The sequence below is a fragment of the Pteropus medius genome, unplaced genomic scaffold (genome assembly GCF_902729225.1).
Source record: "Pteropus medius unplaced genomic scaffold, Ma_sr-lr_union100, whole genome shotgun sequence".
Lineage (NCBI taxonomy): Eukaryota > Metazoa > Chordata > Mammalia > Chiroptera > Pteropodidae > Pteropus > Pteropus medius.
In genome coordinates this window covers 9,255,670-9,263,908 of record NW_024354500.1, presented here as the reverse complement: position 1 = coordinate 9,263,908, position 8,239 = coordinate 9,255,670, and positions in this window count along the sequence as shown.

The window sequence follows — 8,239 nt, the reverse complement described above, 5'->3', positions numbered from 1 at the left end:
ATAGATGATAAAAACTATGTACTAAGGTATTTACATGTGTGAAGCACTTTAAGAACATTAATACTTAATCCTCACGACAACTTTTGAAAGTAATTATTATTGACCCCAATTTATAGGGAGAGAAACTGAGACTCGGGGAGGTTGCATAACTTGCCCCAGGGCACACGACTGGTGACACAGCCAGAATTCAAAATATTATGAGACATAGACAGATGCCCTAAGGTTTTTTAGAAATGAATAAATAATAGCAGCAGCCAACAATGGAGATTGCTAGCATGTGCCGGGAGCATGTACACAAGTGGACTCATCATTTTTACAGCAATTTGTGAAAGGGAAGAACCATTAACGGGTACAAACAGGTTACTTTTTCAAAGTCATACAGCTAATAAGGGGCAAAGCCAGTTTCAAATCCAGAGAGTAAGTCTGCAGCCTAAACGCTTAGTCATTATTTTGTTCATCCTGAACATAAAGGCCTTGGTGGCCAGTCTGTTGACTCTGCGAGCGTGTGTCTTTGTAGGTTCTGTTGATGAGTGCTGGAAGAATGTGGCCTGTCTATGTCATGTATCGTTTTTTGTCTCTTCTAGAAGTGAAAGGAAGTTGTACCTAGGATTGTGGTGTCTGAGTTATTAGAATCATCCATGAGATTAATATCTGAGCACATTCAACAGAGGACAGAAGGAAACCATCTTCTGAAGGGGTCACTTCATGGTCACAGTCAAGCATGTCTCCTTTGGCATCAGTGACCTGCTGAGTAACATGAAAACAGGCAATTTGTTTTGGGGTTGGAAAAAGGAACATAACTTCTCAGTCTTCAACCACATTGGAAGAAATTAAATGACTTATGGTTTTAGTATTTTTCTTGTTCATACTCGAGCCCCTGCTCCCACCCCAATTCCAACCAATAGCATCCTTAGGGTTTTAAAAATAATGTAAGTGCTTCTGAGAAGGGAAGTTAGACATCTTAATACTGTCCTGATGCCAGGTTGACTCCCAGGAGGGCTCATTGCCCACCAGAGGACTCTCACCTACTCCCCTAAAATGCTAATGTCATAGGGGTGGTCACAGGGGACCCTATCAGGACAGACCTTATCCCAGGCCCCCATTTGCCACTCACAGCCTGGAGCCAACACTCACCACGGCGCGGGGTGTGTGTGTGTGTGTATCTTTCGATTCTCTTGTTTTCACTCAGCCTTATCTCTCCTAAGGCCAAATTGAGGAAACATCATCTTTATTCCTACCCAAATCCTTCACCTGGATTTGATCATCAGCCTAATTCAGCCCCTAAATAAGCATTGAGTGGGTGCACTGCTTCCAAGTACATTGGAATTATAGCAGGGCAATTCTGAGTTGCTGTGGAGAATCCAACCTCTTCCAGTGGACAAGGATGGGGAGCCAAAAATGAAGAGGAGCAGAACTGGACATCAGTGAGCTCCCCTGATGCCAAGCTCAGGGATGAATTTATAGAAGATCATAAACTGTAGTTCCTCCCACTAATATAATGTCAAAAAAGACAGAGGCCCTCTCAGGGTTTTGGAGAGAGATTAATTGCCCGTAGCTCAAGGGTAAGGATTCCAAAGTCAAGTGAAAACTGAAAGTGAGTATGCATTTGAAATCTCAATGGGACCCTTACTCCAAAAATTTCTAGGGAAACTTGATTATGACTAAATCAGGCAATTTTCAAAAAGATGGTTCTCCCAGGTGAACCTGATTTTTGCCTAACTTGACTTGAGAATACTTAATAATTTTCTTGATACCATTTACTTTGAGTATAATACCTAGAGAGGCTATTATAGACCTTAGATATTAAGCCCCATATAAGTTATTGAAATTGTAAACATTTTGGAGAGTTACTCTAAAAGAGAGCTTAAAGAATGTGTTTTTCTTATTTGTCTGTGATGCTATCTGTACAATAGGAGTTCCCGTGGTTTCTGGTATTTAGGAAGCTATGTTTGATTCCTGGAGGCTATCTGGGAATTCAATCAAAAGACCCTTAGAGATTACTGCAGTTTAATTTTCTGGATGTCATTTCCCGAAGAAAAGAAACTTGTTTTTACAGAAAATATCTGTGGTCTGAGAAACAGATGCATAGTACCATTAGGAGAGATCAAGGAGACCCCCTCCTTCTCACCCACCCATCCTACTCACAAAGCTATTTAGTGATCATTGGATTTTCATGTTACACAGAAGTCACTCTGAGGTTTTCTTTCTCCAACTTTGATTCCATTTGACCTATTTAAAGCTTGTATATTCTAGCTTTGAGGGCCTTATCTACACTGACACAATGTAGACACTATTTGGCTAAACTTAGGTCCACTTACAGATCAGAAGAGTTTGACATTTTGCTGCCTCTAATAAATTCTTCTTTCTGCTTGGCTGAGATCACTCAGAAAAGGAAAGAAGAAAGCGTTGCCATTTGTTGTCCAGTTGCCATAAGCCAAGCAGCATGCGAGTGCTTCACCTGCATTATTCAGCTTCTGCCTCACAGCAACCAGACAGACATTCTGGCATTTCCGAGGTTAGGTATTGTGCATAAGGTCACTCCATCTGAAAAGTGCAGATGCATTCAACCCATTGCTATCTGATTCCAAACTGCAGGATTGAAAAATAAATGTAGTTATATTTTACTTAGTTCCAAATATGAACACTTTAGTATTGAGTTGAATAAAGTTAAAAGTATCCCTGTTTACATAGCAGTTGTAATTAATATTAAGTATTGTAATTAATATTAGGTATTAAACTTTACAAAGATCCAAATCTATCAGTCTGCCTTTCCTTAATTTTAACCATATGTGATATTTCCTATTTCCCACAGCACTGTTTCAATCTTACCTGCTTTGGGTGACTATTTCCCATCACCGGACTTTAAGGCCACAGAGGATTCTCTCTGCTGAGTGCTGGGGACCGAAAACAAACTCCAAGGCCAAGTAATATCCTTGGCATATCACTCTATACTGGACAAGTGTTTCTTATCTCCTCACGCGAACTGAGTGTTCCCAAGGAGCACCCTTGGTGTCATTTACCCATTTGAAGGAATATCATTTAATGACAAAATGTAATTATCCATGGAGTTGTAGATTTTAATTAGAAATCTACATATCTCCAATGTAGAATACATATACAATGTATTCTAGGGGATCTACATATCTAGAATTCAAAGAGGGATAATAATTATTGATTTTGTTTATTCAACATGCATCAGGAAGCAAGCTACTGTATATCAGGCATTGTGTTAGATGCTCAGATTCTTGGTACATGGAACAGGTGGTTGTCCTTACTCTTAGAGAAGTCAGCTAAGTGGATAGAAACATAGTGAGTTTATTTGTTAAAATACTGTTTAGAGCAGAAGTAGCAACAATGGGCTCATGGTTCCATTTCCTAATTTACATTATGCTGTACTGGGAGGTGTTAATACTTACTATCACTTGCCTCCTACTCTAACTAATATTCTTGCTTAGTCCTGAGTGATGTCCACGTCAGTGAAGGAATGGCTCGATTCAAATTTTGTTTTCAGCAAAGTGGATTCTACAATCTCAAGGGTAAATTTTCCTGGTCCACATATGGTTTTGTTTTTTCAAGGTTGTCAGGTGGCCAAAAGAAGATAGTTATTATTTTTCTTGTCGGTTCAGGCCTATAGATTCCCACCTGACAAAATACTACCTCTAGGTTCTTTGGAAGACAAAGAGAATTCTAGCCTCTTTGGGAAAGGCCTCAGGAAGAAACAAAAGCCTGTGCAGTGACCGCAGTCACCCATTCCAGGGAGCTCATGACGATCATGGTCTGGCTTCATTTCGTCCTGTCGCACAGATACACTCAGTGGACTCTGGCCAGGGAGCCCCAAATAATTGAAGAGTTGTAGGAGTAAACCCCATTGTTCTGTTGCTAAGGGATTTACATGAGCTGCTCAGGGAAAACGCCACTGTCAATGGGGTATGTCCAAGTCACTCCTCCTGTCTCATCTCAAGCTCTCTTATCTGTTTCCCATGGTCATCACCATAAGGAGACTAATACCTTGGAAAGACTTCTTGACAAACAAATGGTGTTTGGTAACTAAGTTTCCCTGAAGTGTGTATCCGATCTTGATTATGTAACCCATGTTGGCCTTACAATATAACAATATGCACAATCTATTGAGAAAATGCCTAGAAATATGACTCATTGTGTTTTGCATTTTATCCTCTAATTTATAGATAATTAATAAAAATAATTTTATGTCTTTTATTTCCAAATAAGAGGGGAACAAAATAAAACAGGTGATTATCGAAATAATTAACTGAAAATAAAAGATGCCCTTTTGTATTCATTGACTTCATGGGCTCCTTAGATCTGTTAACAACAGGCATTCATTTGCACACCATTACCATGGTCTTCGCCATATCTAAGAACCCTTTGTATTATATACTTAATATTTTATTTAGAAAAATATTGTGCATTGGGAAAAAAGAGGGCAAGAAGGTAGAAAGAATTATGGCTCCACAGAGATTCATAGGGCAGAGTGGAAATGCCAAGGCTAGAAAGAGAGAAGGATTGAGCAGGTGATGAAAGTCCCAAAAGCCAAGAGCCAGGGAGTATGGGGACAAAGGAATCAACTATGAAGAGATATAGGTGAAATTTAAGGGGTGATGGAAATGTTCTATAATTTTGGTGATGATAGCACTACTGAATATATATTTTTCAAGATGCACCTAATTGTATACAAAATTGGTGAATTTTTTTTTACATATATTAGACTTCTATAAAGCTGATTTGAAAAAATCATAATTACCCATGTAGTAAGAAACCCTGCAAATACTCCCATTCTAGCTTCTCATTTTTACATTGTAGCAGCATTGTGATCTGGATTCTGGCTTCCTAGATGTAAATCCTGGTCTACCAGCTGGCAACTGGCTGCCTTTACACAAATTGCTTATTAAGCCTCAGATTTTTTCATCTATAAAATGAAGATAATAATTGCACCTGGATCATGGGGTCTTGGTGAAGACTCAGTACAATGCTTAACATGGTACCTGAGACAAAGAAAGTACTCCAAATGTTAGTTGTTATTTTTCATCCCTACAAAAAAGAGGCCACAAGACATAGGGTTCTGCATTTCTCATGCAGATCCTAGAGTCATTTATTCTAAATTTTAGAATGTACTAATTTATTATATTTTATTTATTCAGTCTTTTTATGTGTTTGTGTGTGTGCGTGTAGGTTATGGTTTATCTATAGCTTGTAGATTTTTAACTGTATTTAGTCAATGATGGGTAGAACTTTTAGCTTTCAAATTTTTTAATTTTATGAAATGCCTGCTGACATTTATGTAAAAATTCTTTAACTCAACTTTTTTTTCTCCTTTACTCTGTGGGGTATGTTTGTTGACTACAGATGTTAAGCACTTCGCTAAGGAATGGAAAGCTGCAAGACAGACTATGTACTTCACGTGAGTGGTTGCATAGAAACCAGTCGTGTGTGTGAATCTAACAGCTCAAGTGGAAAGTATGCTTACAAATTGAAAAGGCAGAATCACAACATACAGTTTGAATTGGAATGACTGCAAGGTTATTTCAGGATTATAAGACTTCTGTCTAAAAGAAGTTAATAAAAGTCGTATTATGGTTAAGCCCCTTATGATTATGATTTTGAACAAACCACTTTAAATTATGCTATAGCATGAACTGATAAGAAAAAATAATGGATAGAGGAATATCAAGATTGCTTGTCTCAGAGCCCAGAACAATAGCCCAAGGCAGTCATGGAGAAGAAACTATGCTTGCCCATGCAATCAGAAGTCCAGAAAGAATTAGGTCAGAGACAAAACAGGAAAAGACTTTATTTTTTTAGTGATTTTAATATGCAACAGGCAGCACCTAAGAATGGAGCTGGAGACTATGAATGTAATGGGAACCCATAGAAATACCCCAGGGTTAATGTGGCTGCAGCTGTTGGTCTTGTTCTTGGCATTAATTGAGAGGTAATAGACAGCTGATTTTAAATTTCAGGTGGAAAAATAAGCAGCAGAAATATTTAGGGAAATTCTGACAATCAATGTAATAATGGGCAATAGCCTTTTCATTATATGCCATTAGAAGCTGAAACAGTAGTTCTGGGACATGAATAGACACTAGAATCAATGGGACAGAATAGAATTTTAAAATTAAATGTAAAGGTGTAAGGCAAACTTAGGGATGCTGTCCCAAATTATGGAATATCTGGTTTTGAATCTTCTTAATGTCACTTATTAACTTAGCATATAGCAAAAATGGCATTTTGAAGTAGTGAAAGAGGGATGACTTATTCAACTAATGGTTTGGGGACAAGGAGGTAGCCATCGAGGACAGAAATTATTGAATTCTGTCTCACAATACGTCAAAATATCTTCTGGGTATATCAAAGGTTTAAGAGTAAAAATGAAACTGCAAAAGAAGAAGCCATTGGAGAATACTTAAATAAATCAGATTGAGGAAGACCTGTGTTTGACACAAAATCCAGGAGATAAAGTATTACTAAAAATGATGAATTCAACTTTGTAGATTTCTTTTTAATTCTGCTGGGTCAAAAATCATAAGCAAGGTCAAAAGACAAACCACAAAACAGAGAAAACTATTTGCATTTTCTATCACAGACAAAAGGCTAATTTCCCTACTATAAAAAGAACTCCTAGGAATCAATAAGAAATAGATCAACAACCCTATAGAAAAATAGATCAAGAATATAAGTAGAAAAAGCATCAAACATCATTTACTTATGAAAAAATGTTCCAATCGCTCAAAATAAGAATGCAAATTAAAATTTACATCAAGAATTCATTTTCTACCTATCAGACTAGCAAAGATAATAAAATTATAAAACTATATTGGTGAAAGTGTGATAAAACAAACGCCTCTCATACATTGCTGGAGAGATGTATGTAATTCAATTTGGCAATATTTTTTAATATTAATACCCTTCAATCCAGCAATTCCACTTCTAAGAGTTTATTCTACAGATATCTTATAGATGCAAAATTATATGTAGATCAGATTGTTTTAAAGTATGTTGTAAAAACAAGTGATTAGAAACCATCTAAATAGAACTGGTTATGTAAATTATGATATCTTCCTAATGATGTAATTCCAGTGAAATAATAAGCTTCTATGAAAAAGTGAGGAAAAAATGTATGTGCTGATAAACTATTTCCACGATTTCCAAGATATATTTGTTGAATCAATTAATATATTGTTAAGTGAAAAGTCAAGATGCAAATGATATGCATAGTATAATCTATTAATTCATTCGCAAATTTAACAAATACGTTTGAGCATCTGCTATATGTCAGGCATCACGCTAGACACAGGCTGGGCCTTTTAAAGGGAGATTTGAACAAAGACTTGAAGGAGGTGAGGGAGTTAGTGGAAAGAGTATATCTGAGAGAAGGCAGTTCCAGGCAGAGGGAGCTAGAGTAAAGGTTCCAAGGCAGGAACGTGTGTCTGCTGAGTGCTGGGAACATCAGAGAGGCCTGTGAGGCTAAGAATAGTGAGCTGGGAAGGGTCGTCGGAAAAGATAAGGAAGATAATGGGATCAAAGACTTGACTTTTATTCTGAGTGAACAGAGAACCATTGTGGGGTTTGGAGGCTCAGTGTGGCGTTTTATGACTTAACAGTTGAAAAGGATCCCTCTAGTGCTCTGTGGGAGATAAGGATAAAAGCAGAAAGCACTGCGAGGCCATAGATGGCAGTGATCCAGATGAGAGATGCTGGTGGCTGTGACCTGGGTGACAGCAGAGGCGGTGGTGAGCAGTGATCAGATTTTGGAAACATTTTCAAAGTACTCAACAAGCTCTCCTAACAGACTGGACGTGGAGTGTGAAAGAAAGAGAAGAGTCAAGGATGACCGAGCAACCTGAAGGCTGGGGTTGAACTGAATGGGAAGGCTGCTGGTGGAGGTCGTTTGAAGGGAAAGATCAGGAATTTAGTTTGAACATGTTGAATTTCAAATATGTATCAGACATCCAAATGACTGTCTAATCAATGTCATCTGTAGCTGGTATTTAGAGCCGTGAGTATGAATATATTATTATTTTTATAAACAAAGAGAAAAAGAATATATATATATGTATACACACACACACACACACACACACACACATATATATCCATTTGTTTGTAATATGTGTAAGGTACCTTTTTTCCAGACAGATGCACAAAAACTGGTCATCTTGGTTGCCTCTTTAGTAGAGAACTGAATGGTTGGAGATCAAGTGTTGAGCCTTAGTTTTCATTG